This window comes from Oncorhynchus mykiss, chromosome 14, assembly GCF_013265735.2.
Source record: "Oncorhynchus mykiss isolate Arlee chromosome 14, USDA_OmykA_1.1, whole genome shotgun sequence".
Lineage (NCBI taxonomy): Eukaryota > Metazoa > Chordata > Actinopteri > Salmoniformes > Salmonidae > Oncorhynchus > Oncorhynchus mykiss.
This window is the reverse complement of record NC_048578.1, coordinates 29993558-30013271: the sequence shown is the minus strand read 5'-3', so window position 1 is coordinate 30013271 and position 19714 is coordinate 29993558. Positions and strand designations below refer to the sequence as shown.

At 50.8% G+C, this 19714-nt stretch overlaps 1 protein-coding gene across 3 annotated transcripts in view; it reads left to right on the top strand.

Annotated features, from left to right (window-relative positions):
• Positions 1-19714, top strand: part of LOC110489108 (NEDD4-binding protein 3-A) — a 71874-nt gene that overhangs the window by 27775 nt on the left and 24385 nt on the right. The window contains exon 2 of one of the 3 annotated variants that reach the window (XM_036943281.1): positions 1583-1678. The exons of the other annotated variants lie outside the window; for them this stretch is intronic. The gene's annotated coding sequence lies outside the window, so the exon portion shown is untranslated. The remainder of the gene's footprint in view (positions 1-1582; positions 1679-19714) is intronic. 3 annotated transcript variants of the gene reach the window in all.

Sequence of the window (19714 nt, the reverse complement as noted above, 5' to 3'; positions counted from 1 at the left end):
ATGCAGGGTAGATGTGTACATTACTCTGATGCAGGGTAGATGTGTATGTTACTCTGATGCAGGGTAGATGTGTATGTTACTCTGATGCAGGGTAGATGTGTATGTTACTCTGATGCAGGGTAGATATGTACATTACTCTGATGCAGGGTAGATATTAGAGGTCGACCGATCATGATTTTTCAAAGCCGATACAGATACCGATTAATCGGACTATTTTTTTTATTCGTAATAATGACAATTACAATAATACTCAATGAACACTTATTTTAACTTAATATAATACATCAATTAAATCATTTTAGCCTCAAGTAAATAATGAAACATGTTCAATTTGGTTTAAATAATACAAAAACAAGAAGAGAACAAGTGTTGGAGAAGAAAGTAAAAGTGCAATATGTGCTATGTAAGAAAGCTAACGTTTCAGTTCCTTGCTCAGAACATGAGAACATATGAAAGCTGGTTGTTCCTTTTAACATGAGTCTTCAATATTCCCAGGTAAGACGTTTTAGGTTGTAGTTATTATAGTAATTATAGGACTATTTCCCTCTATACCATTTGTATTTCATTAACCTTGGACTATTGGATGTTCTTATAGGTACTTTAGTATTGCCAGTGTAACAGTATAGCTTCCGTCCCTCTCCTCGCTCCTCCCTGGGCTCGAACCAGCAACACAACGACAACAGCCAGCACATCGAAGCAGCGTTACCCATGCAGAGCAAGGGGAACAACTACTCCAAGGCTCAGAGCAAGTGACGTTTGAAACGCTATTAGCGCGCACCCCGCTAACTAGCTAGCCATTTCACTTCGGTTACACCAGCCTCATCTCGGGAGTTGATAGGCTTGAAGTCATAAACAGCGCAATGCTTGACACACAACGAAGAGCTGCTGGCAAAACGCGCAAAAGTGTATGTTTCCGCGCCTGCTTCTGCCTACCACCGCTCAGTCAGATACTTGTATGCTTGTATGCTCAGTCAGATTATATGCAACGCAGGACACACTAGATAATATCTAGTAATATCATCAACCATGTGTAGTTAACTAGTGATTATGTTAAGATTGATTGTTTTTTATAAGATACGTTTAATGCTAGCTAGCAACTTACCTTGGCTTACAGGCACTCTCCTCGTGGAGTGCAACGAGAGAGAGGCAGGTCGTTATTGCGTTGGACTAGTTAACTGTAAGTTTGGATACCCCGAGCTGACAAGGTGAAAATCTGTCGTTCTATAATAAATAAGAATGTGTTGCCTAGTTAAATAAAGGTATTTTAACAAATGTACAACTTTTATTTATTTTTTCCGCAAATCGGCGCCCAAAAATACCAATTTCCGATTGTTATGAAAACTTGAAATCGGCCCTAATTAATCAGCCATTCCAATTAATCGGTCGACTTCTAGTAGATATGTATGTTACTCTGATGCCTAACAAGGTTCTCTGACATCACTTTTTACCACAATAGAAACAGTTATACTTCCAAATATACAAAGAGGAAAATCTAATTTTTATAGAGCTGAAGTTTTCCATGTACACCTCTAATGTGACATCCACTGTCATTAATTACAGCTCCAGTATGTCATTTCCTCAGGTTGTGAGTGACAGCTGGCAAAGAGGAGTGCCTTGCTGAGTCAAACTCCTGTGGACCCTCAGCATCTCCCAGCAGGCTGGCTGGCAGCGTGTGCCTGTGCGTGTGTGAGAGGGAAAACATATCAGTGTGTGTGGGGCTGGTTTAGATGTGACCCACAAAGCAGGCTATGCTACAGTATGCCCACTAATGTGAACAGGCTTTGAGTCTGTGTATAAGCCAGGCTTTCACTCTGTGTATAAGCCAGGCTTTCACTCTGTGTATAAGCCAGGCGTTGAGTCTGTGAATAAGCCAGGCTTTGAGTCTGTTTATAATGAGTCTGTGTATAAGCCAGGCATTGAGTCTGTGTATAATGAGTCTGTGTATAAGCCAGGCTTTGAGTCTGTGAATAAGCCAGGCTTTGAGTCTGTGTATAAGCTAGGCGTTGAGTCTGTGAATAAGCTAGGTTTTGAGTCTGTTTATAATGAGTCTGTGTATAAGCCAGGTTTTGAGTCTGTGTATAAGCCAGGCATTGAGTCTGTGTATAATGAGTCTGAATAAGCTAGGCTTTGAGTCTGTTTATAATGAGTCTGTGAATAAACCAGGTTTTGAGTCTGTGTATAATGAGTCTGTGTATAAGCTAGGCTTTGAGTCTGTGTATAAGCTAGGCTTTGAGTCTGTGTATAAGCCAGGCTTTGAGTCTGTGTATAATGAGTCTGTGTATAAGCCAGGCGGTGATTCTGTGAATAAGCCAGGCTTTGAGTCTGTGTATAATGAGTCTGTGTATAAGCCAGGCGGTGAGTCTGTGTATAAGCCAGGCGGTGAGTCTGTGTATAAGCCAGGCGGTGAGTCTGTGTATAAGCCAGGCGTTGAGTCTGTGTATAAGCCAGGCGGTGAGTCTGTGTATAAGCCAGGCTTTGAGTCTGAATAATGAGTCTGTGTATAAGCTAGGCGGTGAGTCTGTGTATAAGCCAGGCTTTGAGTCTGTGAATAAGCCAGGCTTTGAGTCTGTGTATAAGCCAGGCGGTGAGTCTGTGTACGTGGGTAATGGACGTGTCTGAGCTTGTGTTGTGTAAAGCATCTCTGGAATTTGTCCGATCTCCTCTCTCTGCTTCAGTCTGTTTCAGACAGCAGTAGTGACCTGGCTAGTAGTGGTTGACTTTCCCCAGTTCAAGTGGTTGTATAAGTGTTTAACTGGGTGTTATTTTCACAGACAGTCACTTAGGAGGGTCAGTTATTATATCATAGTGGACGTCCAACAGAAATGAAACGTTCTTCAATGCTTTTTATTTATTTAACTGAACACTTTCTCATTTACAGCAACGACTTGAGGAATAGTTACAGGGATGAATGAGCCAATTGTACGCTGGGGATGATTAGGTGACCATGGTATGAGGTTGGGAATTCCCAGATTGGGAATTTAACCAGGACACCAGGGTTAACACCCCTACTCTTATAATAAGTGCCATGGGATCTTTAGTGACCACAGAGAGTCAGGAAACCTGTTTAACATACCATCCAAAAGACAGCACCCTACACTGGGCAATGTCCCCAATCACTGCCCTGGGGCTTTGGGATATATATACACTACCGTTCAAAAGTTTGGGGTCACTTAGAAATGTCCTTGTTTTTGAAAGAAAAGCAAATTTTTTGTCCATTAAAATAACATAATTGATCAGAAATAAAGTGTAGACATTATTAATGTTGTAAATGACTATTGTAACTGGAAATGGTTAATGTTTTATGGAATATCTACATAGATGTACAGAGGCCCATTATCAGCAACCATCACTCCTGTGTTCCAATGGCACGTTGTGTTAGCTAATTCAGGTTTATCATTTTAAAAGGCTAATTGATCATTAGACAACCCTTTTGCAATTATGTTAGCACAGCTGAAAACTGTTGTTCTGATTAAAGAAGCAATAAAACTGTCCTTCTTCAGACTAGTTGAGTATCTGGAGCATCAGCATTTGTGAGTTTGATTACAGGCTCAAAATTTGCCAGAAAGACCTTTCTTGTTCTGAGAAATGAAGGCTATTCCATGTGATAAATTCTAAGTGGCCTCCTACTGGCCCACCTCCCATCCAGGACCAACCAGGATCCACCCTGCTTAGCTTCAGAGGCAAGCCAGTAGTGGTATGTAGTAGGGTGGTATGCTGCTGACTCAATTTCAATCTTTCAGCTTTGAAACGTCTTCTCCTCTAGTAACAAACAAATGAGACAACAGACTGCAGTGCGTCACCGTTTGGTGGAGAACATAGCCTAACCTCAACCTAATAATCATTTTTTACTTCTACCTATAGCTCCCCACCAACTGAACTTTGATGTCCTGTTTGAAACGAAAACAACACAGTTTGTTACGAACATAAATCAATGTTGTAGCTTTCAATTAACCTTCCAAGTTAATTAGAAGCTGTCTGTGTGTGTGTGTGTGTGTGTGTGTGTGTGTGTGTGTGTGTGTGTGTGTGTGTGTGTGTGTGTGTGTGTGTGTGTGTGTGTGTGTGTGTGTGTGTGTGTGTGTGTGTGAGAAAATAATAGTCCACTAGTTCTAAGGAAACATTTTATAGCGGTAGTAGAGGACAGGGGACTATTCTGTTACAGTACAAACTGGTTTTTCGGGCCAGACACAGACGAGCCTACAGGTTGTAGAGAGAGAGAATATGAGTGTGTCTGTGTGTGTCAAGGACCCTGCCTTGGGAAGCCGATGGGTGTAAATCTGTGTTTGCCTCCTGGCTTGCCCAGGCCCATTAAGTAGAGGCCAATTACTGAAAACAACTGGATGGAACATTTATCCAGTCCACATAAGATTTGTGGCCAAGGCCTAAAAGGATTTTTACCCTACCACCTACCCCCTCAAGTTATTGCATCAGTAGACATCAGTAACACACACACACACACACACACACACACACACTCCATCAACGAGCACAGGGCTTGGATCATTACTTACTTTGGTATTGACATTCTAAACCTGGTAGCTTTTCCAATAGGAGATCTCACAGCTTCTCCCTCCCTCCGTCCATGCTTCTCTCTCTCTCTCCCTCCCTCCGTCCACGCTTCTCTTTCTCTCTCCCTCCCTCCCTCCGTCCACGCTTCTCTCTCCCTCCCTCCGTCCACACTTCTCTCTCTCTTTCTCTCCCTCCCTCCGTCCACGCTTCTCTCTCTCCCTCCCTCCGTCCACGCTTCTCTCTCTCCCTCCCTCCGTCCACGCTTCTCTCTCCCTCCCTCTGTCCACACTTCTCTCTCTCTCTCTCTCTCTCTCTCCCTCCGTCCACGCTTCTCTCTCTCTCTCCCTCTGTCCACGCTTCTCTCTCTCTCTCTCTCTCTCTCCCTCCGTCCACACTTCTCTCTCTCTCTCCCTCCCTCCGTCCACGCTTCTCTCTCTCTCTCTCTCTCCCTCCGTCCACGCTTCTCTCTCTCTCTCCCTCCGTCCACGCTTCTCTCTCTCTCTCTCCCTCCGTCCACGCTTCTCTCTCTCTCCCTCCGTCCACGCTTCTCTCTCTCTCTCCCTCCGTCCACGCTTCTCTCTCTCTCCCTCCCTCCGTCCACACTTCTCTCTCTCTCCCTCCCTCCGTCCACGCTTCTCTCTCTCTCTCTCCCTCCGTCCACGCTTCTCTCTCTCTCCCTCCGTCCACGCTTCTCCCTCCCTCCGTCCACGCTTCTCTCTCTCTCCCTCCCTCCGTCCACGCTTCTCTCTCCCTCCCTCCGTCCACGCTTCTCTCTCTCTCCCTCCGTCCACGCTTCTCTCTCTCTCCCTCCCTCCGTCCACACTTCTCTCTCTCTCCCTCCCTCCGTCCACGCTTCTCTCTCTCTCCCTCTGTCCACACTTCTCTCTCTCTCTCTCCCTCCGTCCACGCTTCTCTCTCTCTCTCCCTCCGTCCACGCTTCTCTCTCTCTCTCTCCCTCCGTCCACGCTTCTCTCTCTCTCCCTCCGTCCACGCTTCTCTCTCCCTCCCTCCGTCCACGCTTCTCTCTCTCTCTCTCCCTCCGTCCACGCTTCTCTCTCTCTCTCCCTCCGTCCACGCTTCTCTCTCTCTCTCTCCCTCCGTCCACGCTTCTCTCTCTCTCCCTCCGTCCACGCTTCTCTCTCCCTCCCTCTGTCCACACTTCTCTCTCTCTCCCTCCCTCTGTCCACACTTCTCTCTCTCTCTCTCCCTCCGTCCACACTTCTCTCTCTCTCCCTCCCTCCGTCCACGCTTCTCTCTCTCTCTCTCCCTCCGTCCACGCTTCTCTCTCCCTCCGTCCACGCTTCTCTCTCTCTCTCCCTCCGTCCACACTTCTCTCTCTCTCTCTCCCTCCGTCCACACTTCTCTCTCTCTCCCTCCCTCCGTCCACGCTTCTCTCTCCCTCCCTCCGTCCATGCTTCTCTCTCTCTCTCCCTCCGTCCACGCTTCTCTCTCTCTCCCTCCGTCCACGCTTCTCTCTCTCTCCCTCCATCCACGCTTCTCTCTCTCTCTCTCCCTCCGTCCACACTTCTCTCTCTCTCTCTCTCCCTCCGTCCACGCTTCTCTCTCTCTCTCTCCCTCCGTCCACGCTTCTCTCTCTCTCTCTCCCTCCGTCCACGCTTCTCTCTCTCTCTCTCTCCCTCCGTCCACGCTTCTCTCTCTCTCTCTCCCTCCGTCCACGCTTCTCTCTCTCTCTCTCTCTCTCGGAGTGCATGCTGGGAGTGAGTCGTCAAGCAGGAGTGATTGTGAGAACGAATGGAATTTCTTTTCACTCTATTGGGTTTTGGTATGTACATATATATATATTGATTAGTTTAGGTGTTTTAAGGGTATATTGTTTAACTATCACTAAGCACGTATAGGGGTGGTGGGATCTTTGAGGTTGGTTTTTCGCGAGGGCACAACCAGCGGGTGGGGCTGGTTGCAATGGCCACTCGCGGAAATGTAGAGTTTGAAAAACTTAGTCGGAGGCATGGAGTAAAAATTCCTGCTGCGGCTGGGTGTTCAGTGGAAGAATGTAGCTTGGCTGTGGGTGCTATCATTGGGTATGATAGCATTAAATCAGCCTCAAGGATGAATAGCGCTGTAGTGATATTCTTAGATTCAATTGAAAAGGTGAATAAGATAGTTGAGAGGGGTGTTGTGTTGCGGGAAACACAGACGCCGGTATTTCCGCTTATGAATCCTGCGAAGAAAGTTATGCTTTCTAACGTGCCACCATTTGTTAGAGATGAAGTGTTAGAGCGAGAGTTATCTCGCCATGGTCAAATAGTATCTACAATAAAGAAGGTTCTTTTTGGATGCAAATCTCCGTTGTTGAAACATGTCGTGTCTCATAGGAGACAAGTGCATATGATTTTAAAAAAGGAAGGAGATGAACTGAATTTAGCGTTTAGTTTTAAGATTGATGGATTTGATTATGTCTTTTATGCATCTACTGAATCAATGAAATGTTTTGGATGTGGAAGAGAGGGGCATTTGGTGCGTAATTGTCCCGAGAATGAACGCGCTGAGCCTGGTAGTAGCTTTAGTGCGGGTGCAACTAACGTACCACAGCGAAGGGATGAAAATACTACAGGTGTAGGGGAAGAGAGAAGGTGGGCAGATGTGGTTGGAAAAGTAGGAGAGGAAGGCATTGTGGATACGGGGGCAATTGTGGTAGATCAGAACAAAGAGGGAGGGGAAACACTAGGTGAGATTGCGACTGCCGTCGCTGAGGTGGTGCTGGAAAATGAAATTGGAGGTCAAGAGGAGATTGAAATAACGGAAAAAGAAGCGGATGTTTTCAAAATACCGAGGAGTAAAAGGAAGAATTTAAGGGGTGGTGAAGGGTCTAATTCTAAGAGAAAGGTAGAGATGGATAAATCAGGTGAAGATGAACAGGTTGTAGAGATGGGGTTTTCTTCTGGGGAGGATAGCGAGAGTGAGTCATCTGACGCGTCACAACAATATAGTGAGATAGATGGGGTGGAAGGGAGGTATGGGATCGAGAAGATACGTCAATTTCTGAAGTTGACAAAAGGGAAGAAATATATGCAGGATTACAATGTAACTGATTTTTTCCCTGAACGTGAATTGTTTATTGAATCAGCAAAGTTTCTGATGTCAAAAATTACAGGGGGAGGTTTGAAAAGCCCTGAAATTGCTAGACTCAAGAAAGTGGTCACGAGAGTAATAAGTGATGCAAATTCTAAAGAAAATGAAAGAGTTCAGTTGCAGTTTTAACTCTGTAAAGAGATGTGGTGGCTGTATCTTCCTCTGTATTTTTTTCTTATCCATGAGCAGTTTTAAGATCTCTTCTTTAAACGTAAATGGGGCAAGAGATGTTAAAAAAAGAGCCATGGTGTATGAGTTAATGAGGGGAAAGGGAAGTGACATAATTTTTCTACAAGAAACGCATAGTAATTTGGAAAATGAAGTTATGTGGCAACAGGAGTGGGGGGGGACAGTGGTGTGTAGTCATAAAAACTCAAAAAGTGGGGGTGTGGTTATCTTGTTCTCAAAAGGGTTTTTGCCTTTGTCATATGAGGTTGAAGAGGTAGTTGAGGGGAGGTTATTAAAAGTTAGAGCAAGGTATGAAAACATCAATATGTGTCTGATAAATGTATATGCCCCAGTGGTGACAGTTGAGAGGGTATGTTTTTTAGAGACATTATCAAATACCATTGAGAAATGTAACAAAGAAGATTATTTGTTTATTGCTGGGGATTTTAACTGCACAGTTAGTGATTTAGATAGAAATCACCAAGAACCTCATATAGCCTCAAGGACGTTTTTAAAACGCCTTATTGTAACAAATGAACTGTGTGATATTTGGCGGAGTCAACATGGAAGAACAAGGCAGTACACCTGGGCGCATGTGAGAGAGAACATCATCTCTATGGCCAGGTTAGATAGGTTTTATGTTTTTGAGCATCAATCTCAGGTCTGTAAATCAAGTGTGATAACTCCAGTGGGATTTTCTGATCATTGTTTAATAACAGAGGTGGTGTTCATTAACGATGTAAAACCTAAAAGCGCATACTGGCATTTTAATATAACTTTATTGAGTGATGCTCACTTCAGGAATTGTTTCAGTTTTTTTTGGGAGAGGTGGAGGTCTCAAAAGGCCAGTTTTGTATCCCTTCAACAATGGTGGGATATAGGGAAAATCCAGATTCAACAATTTTGTAATCAATACACGGAGAATGTCACCAAGGATATCACCAGATCAATGAAAGCCCTAGAGATTGAAATAGTGGAACTCATGACGTTGGTTGAGACCACAGGAGATCGAGGCCATACTCAGGCCCTCAAGAGGAGAAAAGCTGCATTGGCAGATCTGCTGGGTATCAGAGCACAGGGGGCATTGGTGAGAAGTAAATTTCAGGGCATATCTGAAATGGATGCCTCATCCAAATTTTTCTTTGGTTTAGAGAAAAAGAATGGACAAAGAAAAATTATTCATTGTCTCAAATCAGCTGTTGGACAAGAGCTCACTAGCCCTAGTGAAATTAGAAAGAGGGCAGTAGAGTTCTATGCTGAGCTCTACAAGTGTGAGTACAAAGAGGACAAAACAGTGACACAGCAGTTCTTTGATGGGCTCCCAAAGGTGCCTGCAGAAGCTCAAGTTGAGCTTGAGCAACCATTGTCTTTGCAGGATTTATACACTGCATTAAATGGCATGGAAAATGGAAGGGCACCAGGCATTGATGGGCTTCCCGTTGACTTTTTTAAGTCTTTTTGGGCTATGTTGGGAGAGGATTGGTTAGAAGTAGCTAATGATAGTTTAACCGGAGGGTTACTACCAATAAGCTGCAGAAGGGCTGTCCTCACCCTACTGCCTAAAAAGGGTGACCTGAGGGAGGTGAAGAACTGGAGGCCGGTGGCTTTATTGTGTACTGATTATAAAATATTGTCAAAGGCTTTGTCCAACAGGCTGAAGGAGGTGATGGGGCAAATCATACATACGGATCAGTCCTACTGTGTTCCTGGCAGGCAGATAGGGGATAACATTTCTCTGATTCGTGATTTTTTGGACGTCTCTAAGGCTATTGGGTTGGATGCTGGTCTAATTTCAATTGATCAGGAAAAGGCATTTGACCGAGTTGAACATCAATATTTATGGCACACGTTTGAGGCGTTTGGGTTCAGCTCTGGTTTTATTGCCATGATAAAGGTGATATATGGTGACATTGAAAGTGTATTGAAAGTTAACGGTGGTTTGAGTGCTCCTTTTAAAGTGTGTAGAGGTATTAGGCAGGGATGTTCTATGTCTGGGATGTTATATGCTATTGCTATAGAGCCACTACTAAATAGCATTAGAAGTCGCATTGCAGGGGTGTGCCTTTCAGAGGATATTCCTCCTATTCGTCTTTCAGCCTATGCTGATGATGTAGTTGTGTTAGTGAAAAATCAAGCGGAGGTGGATAGTTTGAGTCTAATGGTTGATCGTTTTAGGGGAATATCCTCTGCAAAGGTAAATTGGGAAAAGAGTTGTGCTTTACAGATTGGAGAATGGTCTGGAGGGATCATGGCTTTGCCAGGGGGGCTAGAATGGTGTAAGGGAGGTTTTAAGTATCTTGGAGTGTATCTAGGAGATGAGGGGACTATGGAAAAAAATTGGAGTGGGGTGGTTGAAATGGTGGAAGGGAGGATGAGGAGATGGTGTTGGTTACTATCTCGTATGTCATATAGAGGGCGCACTATTATAGTTAACAATGTGATTGCCTCTGCACTGTGGCATCGGTTGTCAGTTTTAGAACCACCATCTGGCCTTCTGGCTAAGATACAGGCAATTATTGTGGATTTCTTTTGGGATAAGTATCACTGGGTTCCACAAAGTGTTTTGTATTTGTCAAAAGAGGAGGGGGGACAAGGTCTTGTACATCTTGCTAGTAGGGCTGCTGCTTTCCGGTTTCAGTTCATTCAAAGGCTGCTTTATGGACCGGAAAATGTGGTGTGGAGAGGGGTGGCAGGTCTTATATTACAGAGGGTTGGAGGATTAGGTTTAAAGAAGGCTTTATTTCTGGTTGATAGTAGCCAGATTTCTAGGGAGGGAGTACCTCCGTTTTATAGAGGCCTTCTCAGAGTGTGGAGCATAATGAAGGTGTCCAGAAGAACTTCAGCGGAGTCAGTGCATTGGCTGTTGGAGGAACCTCTGGTGTATGGGGCGAGACTGGACTGTACAACTGCAGCTGTTCCACATTTCTCCAAGATTCTGGTGAAGGGGAAAATCATCACCTTAAGACAGTTAATGGCCATGGCTGGGCCCGCCTTAATGGATGGAAGAAGGGTGGCAGAACATTTGGGGATGAGGTCGGAAAGGATTGTCGGACAAATGCTGGGGAGCTGTAGGAAGGCTCTGTCAGCGGAAGAATGGGATATGCTTAGTAGCCACAAGAAGAAGGTGCAAGATGAAGACGTCTCATTTCCAAAACTAGGGATTACACCAAATATCCCAGAGTCAGAAAGAAAGGCGTTATTGCTGGATTTGAGAGGGTTGGAGGAGGTGGGTTTGGATGAGGTGAATGGGAAGGAATTGTATAGGGGGTGTGTCAAGGTGTTGAATAAAGATAAATTGAAAAATAGAAAAGATACTCCATGGAGGGTAAAATTGGGCATTGATGACAAGGTAAAGCCAGCATGGAGAGCACTGTACAAACCACCGTTACAAAAGGGTACTGGTGATATGCAATGGAGGGTTTTACATGGCATCATTGCAGTTAATGCTTTTGTATCTGTTATTAACTCAGATGTTAGAGATGGATGTCCTTTTTGTAATATAAGAGAAACCATTTTTCACTGTTTTATGGAGTGTGAGAGGATAAAACCGCTATTGGAAATGTTGGAATCTTTGTTTAAAGCTGTAGGGGAGTTTTTCAATAACACTGTTTTTATTTTGGGGTTTCAATATAGTAAACAACAGAAAAGAAAATGTCAAATGTTAAATTTTATTTTGGGACAAGCTAAGATGTCAATTTTTCTGAGTAGGAAACATAAGATAGAAACGGGATATGGGCAGGATGTAAGATGTGTTTTTAAAGGTTTAGTGAAAGCAAGAATAAAAGTAGATTTTGAGTTCTTTTCAGCTGTAAAAGATCTCCTATTATTTGAGGAGAAGTGGGCTTACGAAGGAGCACTTTGTTTTGTAGAGGAGGGGAAATTATTTTTTGCTGCTGAAATAAGTTGAATGTATATGTTATGTATTTATTTTTGTTTAGGAATTACATTTTGTTATTTCATTTCTGAAAAGGCAGTGTGTCATTATTTATGTTAACACTTGAGTAAAAAATAAAGGTTTTATAAAAACTCAAACTCTCTCTCCCTCCGTCCACGCTTCTCTCTCCCTCCCTCTGTCCACACTTCTCTCTCTCTCCCTCCCTCTGTCCACACTTCTCTCTCTCTCTCTCCCTCCGTCCACACTTCTCTCTCTCTCCCTCCCTCCGTCCACGCTTCTCTCTCTCTCTCTCCCTCCGTCCACGCTTCTCTCTCCCTCCGTCCACGCTTCTCTCTCTCTCTCCCTCCGTCCACACTTCTCTCTCTCTCTCTCCCTCCGTCCACACTTCTCTCTCTCTCCCTCCCTCCGTCCACGCTTCTCTCTCCCTCCCTCCGTCCATGCTTCTCTCTCTCTCTCCCTCCGTCCACGCTTCTCTCTCTCTCCCTCCGTCCACGCTTCTCTCTCTCTCCCTCCATCCACGCTTCTCTCTCTCTCTCTCCCTCCGTCCACACTTCTCTCTCTCTCTCTCTCCCTCCGTCCACGCTTCTCTCTCTCTCTCTCCCTCCGTCCACGCTTCTCTCTCTCTCTCTCCCTCCGTCCACGCTTCTCTCTCTCTCTCTCTCCCTCCGTCCACGCTTCTCTCTCTCTCTCTCCCTCCGTCCATGCTTCTCTCTCTCTCTCCCTCCGTCCACGCTTCTCTCTCTCTCCCTCCGTCCACGCTTCTCTCTCTCTCCCTCCATCCACGCTTCTCTCTCTCTCTCTCCCTCCGTCCACACTTCTCTCTCTCTCTCTCTCCCTCCGTCCACGCTTCTCTCTCTCTCTCTCCCTCCGTCCACGCTTCTCTCTCTCTCTCTCCCTCCGTCCACGCTTCTCTCTCTCTCTCTCTCCCTCCGTCCACGCTTCTCTCTCTCTCTCTCCCTCCGTCCACGCTTCTCTCTCTCTCTCTCCCTCCGTCCACGCTTCTCTCTCTCTCCCTCCCTCCGTCCACGCTTCTCTCTCTCTCTCCCTCCCTCCGTCCATGCTTCTCTCTCCCTCCCTCCGTCCACGCTTCTCTCTCCCTCCCTCCGTCCACACTTCTCTCTCTCTCTCCCTCCCTCCGTCCACGCTTCTCTCTCTCTCTCTCTCCCTCCCTCCATCCACGCTTCTCTCTCTCTCCCTCCCTCCCTCCGTCCACGCTTCTCTCTCTCGCCCTCCGTCCACGCTTCTCTCTCTCTCCCTCCGTCCACGCTTCTCTCTCTCTCCCTCCGTCCACGCTTCTCTCTCTCTCCCTCCGTCCACGCTTCTCTCTCTCTCTCTCCCTCCCTCCGTCCATGCTTCTCTCTCTCTCTGTCCCTCCGTCCACGCGTCTCACTCTCTCTCTCCCTCCCTCCATCCACACTTCTCTCTCCCTCCCTCCGTCCACGCTTCTCTCTCCCTCCCTCCGTCCACGCTTCTCTCTCCCTCCCTCCGTCCACGCTTCTCTCTCTCTCCCTCCCTCTGTCCACACTTCTCTCTCTCTCTCTCCCTCCGTCCACACTTCTCTCTCTCTCCCTCCCTCCGTCCACGCTTCTCTCTCTCTCTCTCCCTCCGTCCACGCTTCTCTCTCTCTCCCTCCGTCCACGCTTCTCTCTCTCTCTCCCTCCGTCCACACTTCTCTCTCTCTCTCTCCCTCCGTCCACACTTCTCTCTCTCTCCCTCCCTCCGTCCACGCTTCTCTCTCCCTCCCTCCGTCCATGCTTCTCTCTCTCTCTCCCTCCGTCCACGCTTCTCTCTCTCTCCCTCCGTCCACGCTTCTCTCTCTCTCCCTCCATCCACGCTTCTCTCTCTCTCTCTCCCTCCGTCCACACTTCTCTCTCTCTCCCTCCCTCCGTCCACGCTTCTCTCTCTCCCTCCCCCTCGGCCACACTTCTCTCTCTCTCTCTCCCTCCGTCCACACTTCTCTCTCTCTCTCTCTCCCTCCGTCCACGCTTCTCTCTCTCTCTCTCCCTCCGTCCACGCTTCTCTCTCTCTCTCTCCCTCCGTCCACGCTTCTCTCTCTCTCTCTCCCTCCGTCCACGCTTCTCTCTCTCTCCCTCCCTCCGTCCACGCTTCTCTCTCTCTCTCCCTCCCTCCGTCCATGCTTCTCTCTCCCTCCCTCCGTCCACGCTTCTCTCTCCCTCCCTCCGTCCACGCTTCTCTCTCCCTCCCTCCGTCCACGTTTCTCTCTCTCTCTCTCTCCCTCCGTCCACGCTTCTCCCTCCCTCCGTCCACGCTTCTCTCTCTCTCTCTCCCTCCCTCCATCCACGCTTCTCTCTCTCTCTCCCTCCCTCCATCCACGCTTCTCTCTCTCTCCCTCCCTCCCTCCGTCCACGCTTCTCTCTCTCGCCCTCCGTCCACGCTTCTCTCTCTCTCCCTCCGTCCACGCTTCTCTCTCTCTCTCTCCCTCCCTCCGTCCATGCTTCTCTCTCTCTGTCCCTCCGTCCACGCGTCTCACTCTCTCTCTCCCTCCCTCCATCCACACTTCTCTCTCCCTCCCTCCGTCCACGCTTCTCTCTCCCTCCCTCCGTCCACGCTTCTCTCTCTCTCTCTCCCTCCGTCCACGCTTCTCTCTCTCTCTCTCTCTCCCTCCGTCCACGCTTCTCTCTCTCTCTCTCCCTCCCTCCATCCACACTTCTCTCTCTCTCTCCCTCCATCCACGCTTCTCTCTCCCTCCCTCCGTCCACACTTCTCTCTCTCTCTCTCCCTCCGTCCACACTTCTCTCTCTCTCCCTCCCTCCGTCCACACTTCTCTCTCCCTCCCTCCGTCCACGCTTCTCTCTCCCTCCCTCCGTCCACGCTTCTCTCTCTCTCTCTCCCTCCGTCCACACTTCTCTCTCTCTCCCTCCCTCCGTCCACACTTCTCTCTCTCTCCCTCCGTCCACACTTCTCTCTCTCTCTCTCCCTCCGTCCACACTTCTCTCTCTCTCCCTCCCTCCGTCCACACTTCTCTCTCCCTCCCTCCGTCCACACTTCTCTCTCCCTCCCTCCGTCCACGCTTCTCTCTCCCTCCCTCCGTCCACGCTTCTCTCTCCCTCCCTCCGTCCACGCTTCTCTCTCCCTCCCTCCGTCCACGCTTCTCTCTCCCTCCCTCCGTCCACGCTTCTCTCTCCCTCCCTCCGTCCACGCTTCTCTCTCTCTCCCTCCGTCCACACTTCTCTCTCCCTCCCTCCGTCCACGCTTCTCTCTCTCTCTCTCCCTCCGTCCACGCTTCTCTCTCTCTCTCTCTCTCCCTCCGTCCACGCTTCTCTCTCTCTCTCTCCCTCCCTCCATCCACACTTCTCTCTCTCTCTCCCTCCATCCACGCTTCTCTCTCCCTCCCTCCGTCCACACTTCTCTCTCTCTCTCTCCCTCCGTCCACACTTCTCTCTCTCTCCCTCCCTCCGTCCACACTTCTCTCTCTCTCCCTCCCTCCGTCCACGCTTCTCTCTCCCTCCCTCCGTCCACGCTTCTCTCTCCCTCCCTCCGTCCACGCTTCTCTCTCCCTCCCTCCGTCCACGCTTCTCTCTCCCTCCCTCCGTCCACACTTCTCTCTCTCTCTCTCCCTCCGTCCACGCTTCTCTCTCTCTCTCTCCCTCCGTCCACGCTTCTCTCTCTCTCTCTCTCCCTCCGTCCACGCTTCTCTCTCTCTCTCTCCCTCCGTCCACGCTTCTCTTTCTCTCCCTCCCTCCGTCCACACTTCTCTCTCTCTCCCTCCCTCCGTCCACACTTCTCTCTCCCTCCCTCCGTCCACGCTTCTCTCTCCCTCCCTCCGTCCACGCTTCTCTCTCCCTCCCTCCGTCCACGCTTCTCTCTCTCTCTCCCTCCCTCCGTCCACGCTTCTCTCTCCCCCTCCCTCCGTCCACGCTTCTCTCTCCCCCTCCCTCCGTCCACGCTTCTCTCTCCCTCCGTCCACGCTTCTCTCTCCCTCCGTCCACGCTTCTCTCTCCCTCCCTCCGTCCACGCTTCTCTCTCCCTCCCTCCGTCCACGCTTCTCTCTCCCTCCGTCCACGCTTCTCTCTCCCTCCCTCCGTCCACGCTTCTCTCTCCCTCCGTCCACGCTTCTCTCTCTCTCCCTCCGTCCACGCTTCTCTCTCTCTCTCCCTCCCTCCGTCCACGCTTCTCTCTCTCTCTCTCTCCCTCCGTCCACACTTCTCTCTCTCTCTCTCCCTCCCTCCGTCCACGCTTCTCTCTCTCTCTCCCTCCCTCCGTCCACGCTTCTCTCTCTCTCTCCCTCCCTCCGTCCACGCTTCTCTCTCTCTCTCCCTCCCTCCGTCCACGCTTCTCTCTCTCTCTCCCTCCGTCCACACCTCTCTCTCTCTCCCTCCGTCCACACTTCTCTCTCTCTCTCCCTCCGTCCACACTTCTCTCTCTCTCTCCCTCCGTCCACGCTTCTCTCTCTCTCTCCCTCCCTCTGTTCACACTTCTCTCTCTCTCTCTCTCTCCCTCCCTCCGTCCACGCTTCTCTCTCTCTCTCCCTCCGTCCACGCTTCTCTCTCTCTCTCTCTCCCTCCCTCCGTCCACACTTCTCTCTCTCTCTCTCTCTCCCTCCCTCCGTCCACGCTTCTCTCTCTCTCTCTCTCCCTCCGTCCACGCTTCTCTCTCTCCCTCGTCCACGCTTCTCTCTCTCTCCCTCGTCCACGCTTCTCTCTCTCTCCCTCGTCCACGCTTCTCTCTCTCTCTCTCCCTCCCTCCATCCACACTTCTCTCTCTCTCTCCCTCCATCCACGCTTCTCTCTCCCTCCCTCCGTCCACACTTCTCTCTCTCTCTCTCCCTCCGTCCACACTTCTCTCTCTCTCCCTCCCTCCGTCCACACTTCTCTCTCCCTCCCTCCGTCCACGCTTCTCTCTCCCTCCCTCCGTCCACGCTTCTCTCTCTCTCTCTCCCTCCGTCCACACTTCTCTCTCTCTCTCTCCCTCCGTCCACACTTCTCTCTCTCTCCCTCCCTCCGTCCACGCTTCTCTCTCCCTCCCTCCGTCCATGCTTCTCTCTCTCTCTCCCTCCGTCCACGCTTCTCTCTCTCTCCCTCCGTCCACGCTTCTCTCTCTCTCCCTCCATCCACGCTTCTCTCTCTCTCTCTCCCTCCGTCCACACTTCTCTCTCTCTCTCTCTCCCTCCGTCCACGCTTCTCTCTCTCTCTCTCCCTCCGTCCACGCTTCTCTCTCTCTCTCTCCCTCCGTCCACGCTTCTCTCTCTCTCTCTCTCCCTCCGTCCACGCTTCTCTCTCTCTCTCTCCCTCCGTCCACGCTTCTCTCTCTCTCTCTCCCTCCGTCCACGCTTCTCTCTCTCTCCCTCCCTCCGTCCACGCTTCTCTCTCTCTCTCCCTCCCTCCGTCCATGCTTCTCTCTCCCTCCCTCCGTCCACGCTTCTCTCTCCCTCCCTCCGTCCACGCTTCTCTCTCTCTCTCTCTCTCTCTCTCTCCCTCCGTCCACACTTCTCTCTCTCTCTCCCTCCCTCCGTCCACGCTTCTCTCTCTCTCTCTCTCCCTCCCTCCATCCACGCTTCTCTCTCTCTCCCTCCCTCCCTCCGTCCACGCTTCTCTCTCTCGCCCTCCGTCCACGCTTCTCTCTCTCTCCCTCCGTCCACGCTTCTCTCTCTCTCCCTCCGTCCACGCTTCTCTCTCTCTCCCTCCGTCCACGCTTCTCTCTCTCTCTCTCCCTCCCTCCGTCCATGCTTCTCTCTCTCTCTGTCCCTCCGTCCACGCGTCTCACTCTCTCTCTCCCTCCCTCCATCCACACTTCTCTCTCCCTCCCTCCGTCCACGCTTCTCTCTCCCTCCCTCCGTCCACGCTTCTCTCTCCCTCCCTCCGTCCACGCTTCTCTCTCTCTCCCTCCCTCTGTCCACACTTCTCTCTCTCTCTCTCCCTCCGTCCACACTTCTCTCTCTCTCCCTCCCTCCGTCCACGCTTCTCTCTCTCTCTCTCCCTCCGTCCACGCTTCTCTCTCTCTCCCTCCGTCCACGCTTCTCTCTCTCTCTCCCTCCGTCCACGCTTCTCTCTCTCTCCCTCCCTCCGTCCACGCTTCTCTCTCTCTCTCCCTCCCTCCGTCCACGCTTCTCTCTCTCTCTCCCTCCCTCCGTCCATGCTTCTCTCTCCCTCCCTCCGTCCACGCTTCTCTCTCCCTCCCTCCGTCCACGCTTCTCTCTCCCTCCCTCCGTCCACGTTTCTCTCTCTCTCTCTCTCCCTCCGTCCACGCTTCTCCCTCCCTCCGTCCACGCTTCTCTCTCTCTCTCTCCCTCCCTCCATCCACGCTTCTCTCTCTCTCTCCCTCCCTCCATCCACGCTTCTCTCTCTCTCCCTCCCTCCCTCCGTCCACGCTTCTCTCTCTCGCCCTCCGTCCACGCTTCTCTCTCTCTCTCTCCCTCCCTCCGTCCATGCTTCTCTCTCTCTCTGTCCCTCCGTCCACGCGTCTCACTCTCTCTCTCCCTCCCTCCATCCACGCTTCTCTCTCCCTCCCTCCGTCCACGCTTCTCTCTCTCTCTCTCTCTCCCTCCGTCCACGCTTCTCTCTCTCTCTCTCCCTCCCTCCATCCACACTTCTCTCTCTCTCTCCCTCCATCCACGCTTCTCTCTCCCTCCCTCCGTCCACACTTCTCTCTCTCTCTCTCCCTCCGTCCACACTTCTCTCTCTCTCCCTCCCTCCGTCCACACTTCTCTCTCCCTCCCTCCGTCCACGCTTCTCTCTCCCTCCCTCCGTCCACGCTTCTCTCTCTCTCTCTCCCTCCGTCCACACTTCTCTCTCTCTCCCTCCCTCCGTCCACACTTCTCTCTCTCTCCCTCCGTCCACACTTCTCTCTCTCTCTCTCCCTCCGTCCACACTTCTCTCTCTCTCCCTCCCTCCGTCCACACTTCTCTCTCCCTCCCTCCGTCCACACTTCTCTCTCCCTCCCTCCGTCCACGCTTCTCTCTCCCTCCCTCCGTCCACGCTTCTCTCTCCCTCCCTCCGTCCACGCTTCTCTCTCCCTCCCTCCGTCCACGCTTCTCTCTCCCTCCCTCCGTCCACGCTTCTCTCTCCCTCCCTCCGTCCACGCTTCTCTCTCCCTCCCTCCGTCCACGCTTCTCTCTCCCTCCCTCCGTCCACACTTCTCTCTCCCTCCCTCCGTCCACGCTTCTCTCTCTCTCTCTCCCTCCGTCCACGCTTCTCTCTCTCTCTCTCTCTCCCTCCGTCCACGCTTCTCTCTCTCTCTCTCCCTCCCTCCATCCACACTTCTCTCTCTCTCTCCCTCCATCCACGCTTCTCTCTCCCTCCCTCCGTCCACACTTCTCTCTCTCTCTCTCCCTCCGTCCACACTTCTCTCTCTCTCCCTCCCTCCGTCCACACTTCTCTCTCTCTCCCTCCCTCCGTCCACACTTCTCTCTCCCTCCCTCCGTCCACGCTTCTCTCTCCCTCCCTCCGTCCACGCTTCTCTCTCTCTCTCTCCCTCCGTCCACACTTCTCTCTCTCTCCCTCCCTCCGTCCACACTTCTCTCTCTCTCTCTCTCCCTCCGTCCACACTTCTCTCTCTCTCCCTCCCTCCGTCCACGCTTCTCTCTCCCTCCCTCCGTCCACGCTTCTCTCTCCCTCCCTCCGTCCACGCTTCTCTCTCCCTCCCTCTGTCCACGCTTCTCTCTCCCTCCCTCCGTCCACGCTTCTCTCTCCCTCCCTCCGTCCACACTTCTCTCTCTCTCTCTCCCTCCGTCCACGCTTCTCTCTCTCTCTCTCCCTCCGTCCACGCTTCTCTCTCTCTCTCTCTCCCTCCGTCCACGCTTCTCTCTCTCTCTCTCCCTCCGTCCACGCTTCTCTCTCTCTCCCTCCCTCCGTCCACACTTCTCTCTCTCTCCCTCCCTCCGTCCACACTTCTCTCTCCCTCCCTCCGTCCACGCTTCTCTCTCCCTCCCTCCGTCCACGCTTCTCTCTCCCTCCCTCCGTCCACGCTTCTCTCTCTCTCTCCCTCCCTCCGTCCACGCTTCTCTCTCCCCCTCCCTCCGTCCACGCTTCTCTCTCCCCCTCCCTCCGTCCACGCTTCTCTCTCCCTTCGTCCACGCTTCTCTCTCCCTCCGTC